Below are 15,503 nucleotides of genomic sequence, written 5' to 3'. Positions count from 1 at the left end.
AACACTATTTTTCATAGTTAACTTCCTAACTAAAAGACGTGACCTGGAGAAATAGCGACCTTGCTGCCGTAAACAGAGCCGTTCCAATTCTTACCCTCGCCCTCTTAATAGTGTCTCTGTGTTTCATTTCCCTTACCTGTTCATGTGTGGCTCTCATTGTTTCTTCTCAGCTCTGCTGTATGTTCATTGTTTTACTTGTTTATTCCCTGATGTTGTGTCAGTCTGTGTGTCTTAAGTCTGCGTCTCTGTGCTCTGCACAATCATGACGGATTTATGTCCTCAAAGTCTGCCTGGATCTAAATGAAGGAGCCAGGCGGCCCTCACCAGCACAGGGCCTGCTGCAACACACAAAGACATATGCATGCAGAAATATCCCTACTTTACCTGATTATTAGTAGTAGTAGTAGTAGTAAGATAGAAAAAAGTTGTATTTTTCCCTGTTGTCACATCCAAAAAGTTGTTTTCCTGATGAAAGCTCTCCAACCTGCACTTCATTATTGATTCAACACTCATTCTGGAACAGGACCGTGTTACTGTCAGGAGGTGCTGAAGGGAGGTGGTGGTTACTTCTCTCTCTATCCTCCCCTCTGTCTTCATGCTGTCACCCAAAAGATAAATGTAACAGTGAAATTTTTTACAACCCAATGAAGTTTATAACAACACGCTGACTGAATGTAAAAGACATTTCCATTAAGTCAGGCTGTGTGTACTTACTTTAATTCACTTTCCATAAACGTCCCAAAAACTTGATTCTGTTCATCTGGACGTAGTGTTTTCATTAAAGTGACTTCTTCAGTCTCGGCTGACTGCAGGTTTCCCCTAACATTTAAACAGTACATTTGCATAATGGCTGAAACCAGCCCACTCAAGGAACAATGTTGCTGTGAGGTCAGTTTCTTGCAAGCAATTTGCCCGTTTACTGCCTGTTCTTTGAAGTAAAGTGTGTTTTAAATCTAAACCTCTGATTTGTTCCATGAAATTACCTCTTCATCTGCTTTCAGCTGCACAAACTCAAGTCCCAAATATCAGTGACAAACCACACTTGTGCTGTGCTCTGTGTGAGTGCACTGCATCATCATGAAGAACATTGGACACTTAAACCTGCTTTCAGTCTAACATTTACTTTTTATCGCCAACAGACAAGTTGGCAAAATGTAACACTCAGAACATGGAGTCAGAAAATAATGCTAAAATGTTTTTGTAGTGGCAATTCCTTTACTTTTGAATGATCAAACGTCCCACAACTTAAAGTCCACAAGCCACTGCTGCACTGAGGTAATATTTCGTACGCAGGCAAAAGAAGTCCATTGTCCAAACCTTTTAGTTGAGGGTTTTGGTTTATTTATCCATTTGGCAAGCAATAACAAGATCCTTCCTACTGCTTCTCCTGCTCTGGTAAAAAAAACCATAGGCCCACCCCAATGCATGCTGGTCCTATACCAGTCTCTTTATTTATAGAAACAAAATGGCCCTACAGCTCTGACTAATTTAACAAAATAACAACAAACAAAACAAATCATTTAAAACAAAATATTAACCGACAAATAAACCCCAAAATATAAGTAAACTAACAACAAACTTTAACTAATTTCAAAAATAAGAACAAAAACAAAAATAAAGAACAAATAGCTCCAACACTCCGGCCCCTAATTGTGCATACAATCACAATTACTTTAAAGTCCCAAAAGGAGGAGCTATTCCCTTAAACAAATCCTTAATTTTCATTGAGGATTTTCTTCACGATGAGGCTTCCAGTAGCAAAATAAGTTTTGTCACTGGCCTTTCCAAAACACTGGTCCTTGTTTGTAGTCTCACAGAACGCACAAAGCCTTTTGCATCCTGGTCTCCAGGTATAAGACATCTTTTAGTCCTCATCCATTTTTGTCTTTCTTGCATCAAAGGTAGGTACTCAGAAAGCCATCTCTTCCAGAACAACTCTGCCATGTACTGTACCTGTTTCCACCTTTTCCTGACATGCAAATCACTTGGATGAAACAGTCCTGGTGGAAAAACTGGTTTATTTTTCAGCAACAACAAGTGATTGGGTGTCAGTGCTTCAAGATCATTTGAGTCATCTGAAACTTTAGTAATGGGTCTGTCGTTCATTATAGCTTCAACCTCACAGAAGACTGTGTGGAGTCCTTCATCATCCAGAACTTGCTCCTTAAGAACTGAGGCTAAAATATTCTTTATTGAACGAATGAGACGCTCCCACACACCGCCTTGGTGAGAGGCTGCTGGGATGTTGAAGTTCCATTTCATGCCATCCTGAACAAAAGCCTTTTGAATTTTGGCATGGTCCAGCTCAGTCAAACTTTCTTTCAACTCTCGATTCGCCCCAACAAAATTTGTAGCATTATCAGATCTGATGGTCGAAACTGGGCCTCGTCTACAGATGAACCTCCTCACAGCATTTATACAAGAGTCTGTATCAAGTGTACATGCAATCTCCAGATGTACTGCACAACTGGTGAAACAGGTAAAAAGAACTCCATACCTTTTAAGGAGACTTCGTCCTCTTTTAACACTTATAGGTCCAAAATAGTCCACTCCAACATTTGTGAATGGAGCTATGTCTGGCAGGACTCTCTCTTCAGGCAGATCCGCCATCTTTTGTTCAACAAACTTTCCTCTGTTGCGTCTACACGTGATACAACGAGAGATAATTTTCCTGGCAGCAGAATTTGCATTTAATATCCAGTAATTTTGTCTTAGTTTTGACAACATGTGTGCTCTTCCTGCATGTCCCAACCTTTGATGGATATGGTGTAAAATCAGTGTTGACACATGCATATCTTTTGTCAAAATTACAGGATGCTTTAATTCCATAGGCATGGCTGCTTTATTCAATCGGCCACCCACTCTGAGGATTCCTGCATCCAACACTGGATCAAGTTTGTAGAGCCAATTTCCCTTAGAGACTCCTTTGAGGCCATTGCGGATTAAAGCCATTTCAGTCGTAAATTTCTGTTGTTGTGCATATTGAAGAATAGCTTGTTCTGCCTTTGCCAAGTCTTCTGGAGTGAGATTTCCTTTCTTCAAAGTGGTCTTAAATCTTTCCATTCTTATCTCCACTTCTTTCTGACCTTCCGGATCATTCTTATTCAAACCTGCAGCAAGCAACTCTTTCCTCTTCTGTGCCAACAACACCAAGACCTCTTTCATCTTTAAAAGCCAGGCTACAGAGATTTTAAGTTTTGCCCAAGACGAGAAGTAGAGGATAAAATAGCTGGTAGGATTTTGTAATTCTCTCACAATGGCATTCATTGTCAGGTCCCTTTTGACCTCTGGGTCATCTGCAGAAATTACACTGTACTCCACATCCAGTTTAGGCCATTCCTTTTCTGACTCATAGAGAAATTCTGGCCCTTTTATCCATCTCCTACATTTGAGGAGATCCCCAGCTCTCATACCTCTGGATGCGTCATCTGCAGGATTCTCCTTAGAAGAAACGTATCTCCACTGATTCACATCTGTTGCTTCCCGAATAACAGCAATTCTGTTTGCAACAAAAGTATTGAATCTTCTGGTTTCATTGGAGATGTATTTCAGTACTGTTGTGCTATCAGTCCAAAAAACTGATTTTTCCAACCTGACTTGCAGCTCCTTTTGCAGAAGCCTGTCCACCCGAACTGCAAGAACTGCAGCAGTCAATTCCAACCTGGGAATTGTAGTTTGCTTGAGAGGAGCAACTCTAGCCTTTCCCAGGATAAAAGCAACATGCGTGACGTTATTCTTTTCCAACTTTAAATATGACACCGTTCCATACCCATCTTGACTTGCATCAGAAAAATGATGAAGTTGTGCCTGGTCTTCCAAAGCAATTTGGTTTAATGCAACGTTCCACTTTAAACTTTGAAATCAGCTGGAGATCCTCCAGCCAATCACGCCACCGCTGGGAAAGAGAGTGGGGAATAACTTCATCCCACTTCAAATTTTGTCGGCAAAGCTCTTGTAGCAACAGTTTAGCTGGCATACTGAAGGGAGACAAGATTCCCAAAGGATCATACAGTGAGCTGACCACAGACAAAATGCCCCTTCTGGTTGTTGGACGGTCCTGCAGGGAGGTTCTGAACTGGAACTTGTCTGTTGCTATGCACCACTGTAAACCCAGTGCTCTCTCAACTGGAAGTTGATCTGTGTCCAAATCCAGATCCTTAATTTCCTTTGCTCTTCTTTCCTCTGGGATTGACATGAGCACTGTGCGACTGTTGCTGATCCATTTTGAAAGCTTAAATCCTCCTTTAGCGCAGATATCTGTCAGTCTATTCACCATGTGCTCTGCCTCCTCTTCTGAAGCAACAGATTTCAAACAATCATCCACATAAAAGTTTCTTTTGACTGTATCAACCACTTCAGCTGGAAACTGTTGTGCATTATCATCTGCAGTTCTCTGTAGAGCATAATTTGCACAACTTGGCGAAGATACAGCTCCAAACAAATGCACTTTCATCCTGCATTCCTGTGCAGACCTTGAAGTGTTGCCATGTTACCACCACAGGAAACGGAGAAAGTTGACATGTTTTTCTGAGACGTGCACTTGGTGAAACATGGAATCAATGTCCGCCATTAATGCAACAGGCTCTTGTCTAAATCTGATCAGAACCCCAACCAGCGAGTTTGTGAGATCAGGTCCCTGTAGAAGCTGACTGTTCAATGATGCTCCTTTATAAGTTGTTCCACAGTCAAATACAACTCTTAATTTGCCCTTTGTGGGATGATACACTCCATGATGAGGGATGTACCACACCTTTCCATCATCTTTGTGCAACTCATCTACAGGCACAAACTCGGCATATCCTCGTTCAAGCATGTTGTTTACACATTTAGTGTATTCATCCTTATAATGAGTATCCTTTTCAAATCTCCGTCTGAGACTCTGGAGACGCTGCTCCGCGACACAGAGGTTATTTGGCAAACTGGAACCTTCTCTCCTGAAAGGCAAATCAATGTGATAATGATTTCCAATAAGCTTTATTGAACTACTAACAATATCCATGAAACACAGATCTTCTCTAGACATTTCAGTCTGCTCCGCTGATGATCTTTCATTAAAATCATGATTGTACTGTTTAATCAACATGTCTTCAAGACGCTCAACGGAAATCCTATTGGCTGTTACAGCAGTGCAGTTGGTTTTATTTCCACTGTTACTTCCAGTGCGCAGGGGACCATTTATGACCCAGCCAACTTTTGTTTTTACAGCATAAGGTCCACCTCCCACACTGTTTATCACCTTCCATGGCTCCAAAACATTGGAAGCATCAGTGCCTATCAGTAGCTCCACATCTGCATTAACGTTGTACAGTTTAACAGGTTTAAGATGAGGCCACTGATCGATGTCGCTTTGCTGGGGAATATTAACTGTAGAAACTGGCATAGTCTTTTGAGTCAAAACATCTGGCAATGGCATGAAATCATTTGCTTCCAAACCAGACACTTCCAAACCAGACAGAACTTGTGTACTAACAATCCTATCTTGACTCATTGTTCTCAAAAAGATATTGGTCTTTTTACCTTTTACATTCAGCCTTTTTGCCAAAGTTTCTGTACAGAATGTACCTGAACTTCCAGGATCCAAAAACGCATAGGTTTGCACAATTTTATTACTCTTTTGGCTCTTAACTTGAACTGGAACTATAGAAAAAATTGCATCAACTTCATGACCAGCCCCAATATACCCACATGTCTGAGTGGTTGCAGTTGAAAAGTTGACATTAGAGTTTGTCCTCTGTTGAGTTTGTTCCGAAGACGCACCTGGATCCTTTCGCTCTATATGAAGAACCCCTGGGTGCCTTTGGTGACACACGTCGCAATCCAAACGACTCCTACAGTCTTTGCTTGTGTGACCAACTTTTAAACAACCAAAACAAATTCCCCTTTCCTTGATAAAAGTCAACTTATCCTGATGCGTTTTAGCTTTAAACTGCTTACAATTCTCTAGTAAATGGTTGCTGTGTGAACAAAACAAACAACTATGCAGAACGGCGGAAGTTGTTCTGCTTCCAGTTGATTGAGTTTTGATTCCTGGCACTGTACTGACATTAGTGGCAAAACTACTTCCTTTTCTCCTTTGCTTGGTAGAACTTGAAGCTTTAAAGCTGCTTCCAGATTGTGAGTCTTGTATGTTGCCAAACACTGGATCTGATGCTACTTTTACCTGTTTTATTATAAAGGTAACCAGATCAGTGAATACTGCTCTGTAACCATTTTGTTCCTGCAGTTCATAGGCAACAACTCTCCATTTTTCCCTCAATTTGTATGGAAGTTTCATAACAACCATTCTCATATTTGAGGGCAAATCCAACTCCTTCATATAAACAACTTGCTGCATTAGATTCGAACATCCTTGAAGAAAAAGAGAGAATGACTGTAGACCTTTCACATCCTCACTTTTAATAGGTACCCAACTCACAATCCTCTCCATATATGCAGAGGCAATTTTATTTTCGTTCCCAAAATGTTCTTCAAGAAGATCTTTAGCTGTGGAATAGCCCTGCTCAGGAGGTAAGTGCTGACAACTATGCACCAAATCCCTAGGCTGCCCCCTAGTGAACTGCTCTAAAAAATGCAGACAGTCGCTCCAGTTATCAGTTTTAACTTCCACTCCATTTTCAAAGGCATTCATAAATGATCTGTACTGTAAAGGGTCTCCATCAAACACAGGGATGTTTCTGGCGGGGAGGACAGAAGATAAGTTTTGTTTTACAAGCAAAGTAGTGATGTCATTTTGTTTTTGCATAATATTTACAATCTCCTTCGTGCAGTTCCCAGTCAAAGTAGGAGACTGAGGCTGTGTTTGCTGCGTCACTTGAGCTGAATCATCAACCTGATGTTGGGTTTGACTTTGTCTAGGTACGATTACTTGTGATTCAGATGCAGAATTTATACCAGAGTAATCTCTTGATGTTGGAACAAATGTATCGGCACAAGGATTTAAACTAGGCGCTTCTTGTACGTGCCCTCTTTCAAAATAAGAGTTCATTCCATCAGAATGCTCAGAGCTACAAACTGAATTTATTTTTAAGACACGAAGCTTTGCATTAGTGGCTGCCAGCTCTGTTTCCAAGGATAATGTCTCCTTTTCTTTTCTCAGTTTCTCCTTTTCTTTTCTCAGTTTTTCCTCTTGCGCTTCGATAGAATGTTTTTTCTTTAATGCAGCCAGTCGCTCCATGAGCGCTGCCTTGTCAGCCGCAGCTTTAATGCATGCGGAAGATGTTGATGAAATTCGACTTTGCTGTGACAAGGTTTTTGAAGGTGGTTTTACACTTGAGATATTAGAGACACTGTCTTCAGGTTTTATTTCATCCAAACTTTCAACAGCTTTATCATTGCGAACAGTATTGTTTTGTTCAGTATACGGCTCGCCCGCCTCCTGCAAACAAACATTTACTTTGTCCATAAAAACAGAGAATGCTGTCACCTTCGACTGAAAATGTGCAACTTGCCTTTTCACTTCATCTTCTGGCAGTGGCAAACTTAAAAAGGATTCTTGCAAAGCGTTTGCATCTTGATAGCATTTAATAAACTTCCCAAATTCAGAAGACACTTCCTTAACGTTCTCATGTGAGGTCATTAAAGCGGAAAATTTCCCCATGTACTTAGATGCTTGCTTACACATTGAACTGCGCTTTTCTTGGCATGTCTTTATATACAAATCCAAACCTTTTGGCGTAAATTTAACGCTTCTTTTCTCTGCTTGCATCTCAGTGTCATCCTCTCGTTTACTCTTAATATCCGACATTTTTATTGTCTTCTTGGATTATTTCAAACTTTATAAAGATACACAGCACACTGAGAGTCCATAGCCTAAAGTACAAACATGACATCCATTTACCTGCCTTTTGCAGCGGACAAACATTTCCACAGAGGGCGTTGGCATGTTTCAATTAGCGATCCAATTTTGCACCAATTTAGTACGTCAAAACTCAGTTCATCAGTCTTTGTAGTGAAATCATGTCTTTAAACTCCAATAGCTTCACCGTTTTCCTTTACGGCTTAAACAATATTATCACTCACCAGCTTTGATGAACGAGTGACATGTTGATCCAGGCCTCAACATCAAATCCGTCTGGATTACTCACCAGACGATCCAATACCTTTTATTCGAGTTCGACGGTGATCCTTGAAATCCTTATATCCATTAATGAAGAATTATTCCTTTGTCCACGGGAAGGTTTTTTACTTTGTGTAGTGGCAATTCCTTTACTTTTGAATGATCAAACGTCCCACAACTTAAAGTCCACAAGCCACTGCTGCACTGAGGTAATATTTCGTACGCAGGCAAAAGAAGTCCATTGTCCAAACCTTTTAGTTGAGGGTTTTGGTTTATTTATCCATTTGGCAAGCAATAACAAGATCCTTCCTACTGCTTCTCCTGCTCTGGTAAAAAACCATAGGCCCACCCCAATGCATGCTGGTCCTATACCAGTCTCTTTATTTATAGAAACAAAATGGCCCTACAGCTCTTACTGACTAATTTAACAAAATAACAACAAACAAAACAAATCATTTAAAACAAAATATTAACCGACAAATAAACCCCAAAATATAAGTAAACTAACAACAAACTTTAACTAATTTCAAAAATAAGAACAAAAACAAAAATAAAGAACAAATAGCTCCAACAGTTTTATTATTACTACGATTACCTTTGACTAAAACTCTACTTTGCAAGCATATTGATCTTGATAAGGACGTGCTGCTTACTTGTGTGAAAACAGTGAAACATAAAAAGTGTTTACTAATTTGTACCAACGTGAGAGAAAAATGGATCTGAAACCACTGAAACCAGAGTGTTTGCAGACCCACAGATAATGAAGACATGCTGCTCAGAAATATTAGATACAGATTAAAACGGAGTGTCTGTGTGTATCTGTGTTTGCGTGTGTGTACCGAGCCAAGATTACAAGATTACATAACTGCCTCAGCCCTTATAAGTCCTTACAAACTCTGTCTTTACTCACTTCTGTGAGGATCATACGTACATACATCACGACAAACTGCTGCAGTGGAGCTCACGTACAGCTTTGTGGTTCAGACTGTTTTCACACACACACAATCAGTGCAGGAGAAATACCGTGTACATGAGGTGGCTGTGGTCATCACCACAGCGCTTCATGACTGTCTGGACTGATATATTGTAGGAAATGACTTAGAGTGCAGAGGGGTAACTGCAAACATGCTTGCACACATAGATTATGAATAGAATAAGTCTCTGGGTCAGAGGTTCCAAATATGATATTCTAAACCAGGGGTGTCGAACTCCAGGCCTCGAGGGCCGGTGTCCTGCAGGTTTTAGATATCACTCTGGGTCAACACACCTGAATCAAGTGATTAGTTCATTAACAGGCCTCCGGAGAACTTCAAGACATGTTGAGGAGGTCATTTAGCCATTTAAATCAGGACACACATTTGGATCAAGGACACATCTAAAACCTGCAGGACACCGGCCCTCGAGGCCTGGAGTTCGACACCTGTGTTCTAAACCAACTTTGAAGAAGTATGATGGATAATAGCATTACGGTAGATTATCAAGGCTAGGCAGGGAAGTGTTTTCCTTTTCTGTCTCTTACAGAGGAGGCAGCGGATACCAGACGAGGTCACAGAAATACGAGGATGCTTCGCAGCAGACACCAAGACTGCCACGTCCATGTGGGTGAAAGATAGCTGCTATAATCTCTGTTTTTGTCTCACTATATAATGTTGTACAGCCCATTTGAGGGTCATCCTTTTTGTGAAACATGCTGCTGGTTTACATAGAGGTCCGCAGCGCTGTGTAAACTTGTAATTTCAACTGCCAAAAGCAAAGTAAATCCTTTTTTAAGAAGTCAAACTTTTCTCCTGAGATTCCTTCCAAAAATTCTGAACACAGCAATAATTAATAAATCTGCTTGTTACAGATTTCCGACTTCATTTTAAAAGAGTGCTCACCTGTTTGCAGGAACACTTAAATATGCTTTAATCTGTTTGTTGTGTCCCAGCTCACTACTGATTTATTTTCATATGAAATCAACATGAAACAAAGATAACCATGAGGTAGGGAGGGGGGTGAAGCCCACTTTAAGGTCTGATGTGTTACGTACTTCCTGTCAGCTCAAAGCAGTCTGACCGTTCTCCTCTGACCAATGACATCAGCTAGGCGTTTTTACGCTAAGCAGTAATGCTCACTGGATGTTTTCTCTTTTTCAGGTCATTGATAAAACAACTGATCCAGATGTTTAACCAGCTGAATCTGTCAAAATGAGGGAACAAGCCTCACCTGGACATGAAACTGATGCTCAGTCAGGTGTTCAGTTAATTCAGAGCCTGTGAAAATGAGAAACTGTATAAAGATGTCTGTAATTCCTGAACAGTTAACACAAACCTTCTGTTAAACTCCTTGAATTAAAGTTTAAAATCCACTGTGGTGGAGGGCATTACACTACTTGTGTGTCTGTGTGAGTCTGTTTGTGTGATCAGTGCAAGAAGCAGAACCACATGACGCTGATGTCACCTGTTTGACATGAACACATGAACCAAACTGTCCTAGAGTACATTCACTAATCTTCCATCCAGTTTGTGACATGAAAAGAGAAACAGGACCAGAAACTACTTGGACTGGTTTCATGCGCCTCACCTTTTACCCATAAAGAAAGCATCAGCACAGTATTAGTACATCTCAGAGACAATTTCTTTCTCAGGAAGTCACAGGAAGAGTAATAGATTACATCTCTCACAGTATCTGACCAACCAGCTGCTGTGGAAAGTCTTTTTTTTTGACACAGAGATGAAAGATGTTTGACTGAATGCTGATAAGTGAAAACTGAGAATTTAGAAGGAAATGTTTTCATCTGAGAATCTGATTAAAACTGTCACACTAATCTTTATATTTTTATTTTTGGACACTCTCAAGCAAACGGATCAGATATTCTCTTAAACATGAAGACTTGCTGCTTTCTTTTTAAACCTTTATTTTTTTATATTTAGTCAGTAAAAACAGGCACAAAGATGATGAAAAAAAGAAGAAAAACTTGAAACTTAAATCTTTAATTTTTTTTAATCTTTAACAAAAAACAGGCACAAAGATGATGTTAAAAATCATCATGACATATGAGTATATTGGAAAATAATTCTGACCCTGAGGTTGAAGATGATCCTGGGATTCAAATGTAGGTTGAAATGTGTCCTTTCATAAACTATAACTAATACGACCCTCGAAAGTTTACTTAAAATACACTTTTTGAAGTTTTCTCCAGTAAATGATCAGAAAACAGATTGCGCGCGCTCGGAGTGCACCAGTGAAGACAATGCCGTCATCATCACAGAGCATGCCGTGAGGAACACCTTCAGGAGGGTGAACACCAGGAGGGCAGCAGGACCAGATGCAATCCTTGGCCGGGTTCTGAGAGTCTGCGCTGACCAGCTAGCACCGGTGTTAACAGAGATCTTCAACCTCTCCCTGGCCCAAGCTGTGGTTCCCACGTGCTTCAAACAGTCCATTATTGTTCCTGTTCCAAAGGAACAACATCCCGCTTGCCACAATGACTACCGTCCAGTAGCACTGACTTCAATTGTGATGAAGTGTTTTGAAAGACTGATGAGAGATCACATTACTTCTTCACTTCCTGCTTCCATCGACTCACTTCAGTTTGCTTACCGGACTAATCGTTCCACAGACGACGCCATATCTCACCTGCTCCACACATCCCTGAGTCACCTGGACACTGGCAGAGGGAATTATGTTAGGATGCTGTTCGTGGACGTTCAGCGTTCAGCACAATAATTCCCTCTAAGCTTTTCACCAAGTTGACGGATCTAGGACTCAGCTCATCACTGTGTCAGTGGATCCTCAACTTCCTCACAGATAGACCTCAATCAGTGAGGGTAGGAAAACAAGTCTCCCCCTCCATCTCACTCAGCAATGGAGTACCTCAGGGTTGTGTTTTAAGCCCCCTGCTGTACTCACTGTACACTTATGACTGTGTAGCCACATCAGACACCACCTCCATTGTCAAGTTTGCTGACGACACTGTTGTTGTGGGCCTGATCTCCAACAACATCGAGACGGCCTACCTGGAGGAGATTAGGAACCTGGAGACCTGGTGCCAGGAGAATAATCTCCTCCTAAACGTCAGCAACACTGAGGAGCTTATCGTGGACTTCACTACAAAGCAGGTGAGGAATTACAAGCCCCTCATCATCAGTGGCACGCCAGTGGAGAGAGTGGACAGTTTCCGATACCTGGGTGTCCACATCACTCGGGACCTGTCATGGTCCTGTCACATCAACACCCTGGTTAAGAAAGCCCGTCAGCATCTCTTCTTCCTCAGAAGACTCAGAGACTTCTATCTGCCACTGAAGGTGCTCAAGAACTTCTACTCCTGCACCATCGAGAGCGTCCTGACAGCAAACATCTGCACCTGGTTTGGGAACAGCACCAAGCAGGACAGACGAGATCTGCAAAGAGTGGTGCGCTCAGCCGAGCTCCCAGACCTGCTGTCCATCTACACCAAGCGGTGCAAGACCAAAGCCAGGAAGATTATGATGGACCTCTCCCATCCCAACAATGGACTCTTCTCACTGTTGAGGTCTGGGAAGCGCTTCCGCTCCCTTAAGACCAAAACAGAGACAACTAGAAAAATTTGCATTTCCTGCGAAAATGCAGTGTGGATGCTTTAAGCTGAAGCTGTCTGCAAAAACTAGCTGAAAAAGCTGAAAAGTTGCAGAAATTGTAAAAACTTTGCAGAAGCAAAAGAAGTTTGCTAAAATGTAATAACTTAGCAGAACTGCAATATCTTAGAGGAAACATAATACTTGGCAGAAATACAATAGCATAGCAGAACTTAGCAGAAATATTGTGATTTACCAGAGACACTGTGATGAACTATGAATATTGTAATTTTAAATTAATACTATGTTTTAGCACAAATACTATAATTTGACAGAAATACTATCATTTGGCAGAAATACTATGTTTCAGCACAAATACTCTGGTTTAGCACAAATATTATAACATAGCATAAATACAATTATATAGCAGAAATGCTATATTTAGAAAGAAAAATATAATATAGTAGAAATAGTATGATTTAGCAGAAATACTGTATTTAGCACAAGTACCAAAAAGTAGCAGAAATACTATGATTTAGCAGAAATACTATGATTGAGCAGAAGTACTAAGATGTAGTAAAAGTACTTTGATTTAACAGAAATACAATTATAGAGGAGTAATACTTTAAAATGGGAGAAATATTGATACACACACACATACACAGAGCCTAAAGGGAAGAGTATTTGTGCCATGGAGTGTTAAGAATGTGAGGTCCATATTAGAAAAGCTGGTAAAATCATAACAGTTTGCAGAATTGTAATAAATGATGAATATGAATTACTGGTCTGTGACAGTGTATTAATTTGTAGGGAAAAAAACATGTTGACCAAGGTGGAATCGAACCCACGATCTTTGGCTTGCAGACCTGTGTCATTACCAACTGCGCCACTGGGAAAGAGAGGAGCCGTCTTGAAAAACAGGGTGATGAGGAGTCAGAATTAGATCGCGGTGAGAGGCGAAAAACGCAGTTTTTTGGAGTTACAAAACGTTGTGTAACTCAAAAACTAGGTGGACTAGAGGCATATTTCTTGTGCTGGGTGAATCAGCGGACTTTGGTGTACTTTGACTGCGATTTTCATTGCGCTTTGTACAACCGTCGCTGAGATATGACGAGAGAGGAAACGGAAGACCTCAGACATGATTGGCTGGCTGGGAAGCCGTGCAGGCCCTGATATGTGATATGTGTCTGAGTTCGCACAGAGGATTGGCTGCCTGGCAGAAATATATAGAAATAGTATGATTAAGCATAAATACTACATTTAGCAGAAATACTATATTAAGCACAAATCCTATAAAAAGCAGAAATAGTATATTAAGCACAAATCCTATAAAAAGCAGAAATACTATATTAAGCACAAATCCTATTAAAAGCAGAAATAGTATATTAAGCACAAATCTTATAAAATAGCAGAAATAGTTTGATTTAGCACAATAGTAATAAGTTAAACAGAAAAATTGGAAAAGCAAAATGGACAGCTGAAAAAATGATGAACATGCTGAGAGTCCCTCAAATATACTTGTTAAATGAAAAAAATCAGCAAAAAAAATATATAACAGCCACACAATCAGAAATATGTACACAGAAGGAAACACACATGCACAGAGAGACACACACACAAGATCCAATTCAGTCAACCAGTCTAAATATATTGAATTTGAATCTTAGAATGAGATCATCCCATTAAAAGCCTTTCTCTCTCTCTCTCTCACACGCACGCACACACACACACACACACACACACACACACACACACACACACACACACACACACACACACACAGGGAGAGAGAAGTAAGTTTCTAGGTCAGCCTGGGAGCTGCTGAATTTGAATCCACCAATCAGAGTGGCTGTTTACGTTTTCCCGCCAAAACAGGTGCATCTGTTTACACAGGCAGCACAGAGAGGCACAGGATTATTGCAGTCTATTTCTCATAGTGACGACTCCCCTCAAACAAATGACCATAATTTCCTAACCGTAGGGGCTAGAGCGGTCATTCTTACACCGTTTTGTTCAGAAGAGATGGGGGAATCTTCCAGTGTTAACAATTTATCATTAAAATATGAATTATTAAAGATATTTGACTTGTAATGCACCATAACTGAGTAGAGTGAAGCAAAAACTGCCTTGACTTGCCCTCAAACAACGCTTTGTAACTCGAAATCTATTTGGAGCATTGATATCATTCTTTCACCGTAAGAGACAGCAGGCTTTGGTGAACAGTCATGGAAATTTTCAGGTCTCTGTGGAAATCCAACAAAAAGTTATGACGAGAGAAAAAAGTGGTTCATTTCCAGAGTTTGAAATCTGAAGAAATCTGTGCGACGGACGAATTTCCTACCCTCAAACAAGTCCAACTCATTTCAGAACGGTAATAGGTGAGAAAGAAATTCTTGAATTGTGAGCGTCAGGAGTGTCTGAAGATATACCGGGACAAGCCTCATGTCTTAAAGTCGCTTCGTTAAGGAGATATGACGATTCAAATATGCCTCTCATTACAGAAATCCAGCGATGATTTTGAACAAGCTCTCCATTGACTTTCTATGCAGAGTTTTGAGAGTTTGTGTTGGTCTGAGGAGATTTGCCAAAATTCTATAAATCCCACAACAATGATAGTGACATTTCCTGAAAGCCAGCAAAAATACCTACGTTTTGATGTATAATTTGTGGAAGTTGAGTGAAAATTGAGCAAGTAGCAAACAGTTGTTCGGACATGAAGAGAAGACTGCAAAAGCTTCAGTGGCACACTGGAAGCCAAGAGCATAGCAACCATAACAACGCATGTATTTTGTGAAAAATCACAATTGTGCAACTCAAAACTTTAAGAGGCATAAAAGTAAAACGGTAAAAGATTTGAAAAAGCTGAATCACACATGAATAGCCCAATAATTTGTGAACATTTTAAAGTTTGA

Source organism: Aulonocara sp. 'chitande type north' Nkhata Bay, linkage group LG14, assembly GCF_057382095.1.
Source record: "Aulonocara sp. 'chitande type north' Nkhata Bay isolate Kocher_YH1m ecotype deep benthic linkage group LG14, A_spYH_male_GT1.1, whole genome shotgun sequence".
NCBI lineage: Eukaryota > Metazoa > Chordata > Actinopteri > Cichliformes > Cichlidae > Aulonocara > Aulonocara sp. 'chitande type north' Nkhata Bay.
This window is presented reverse-complemented; position numbering follows the sequence as displayed.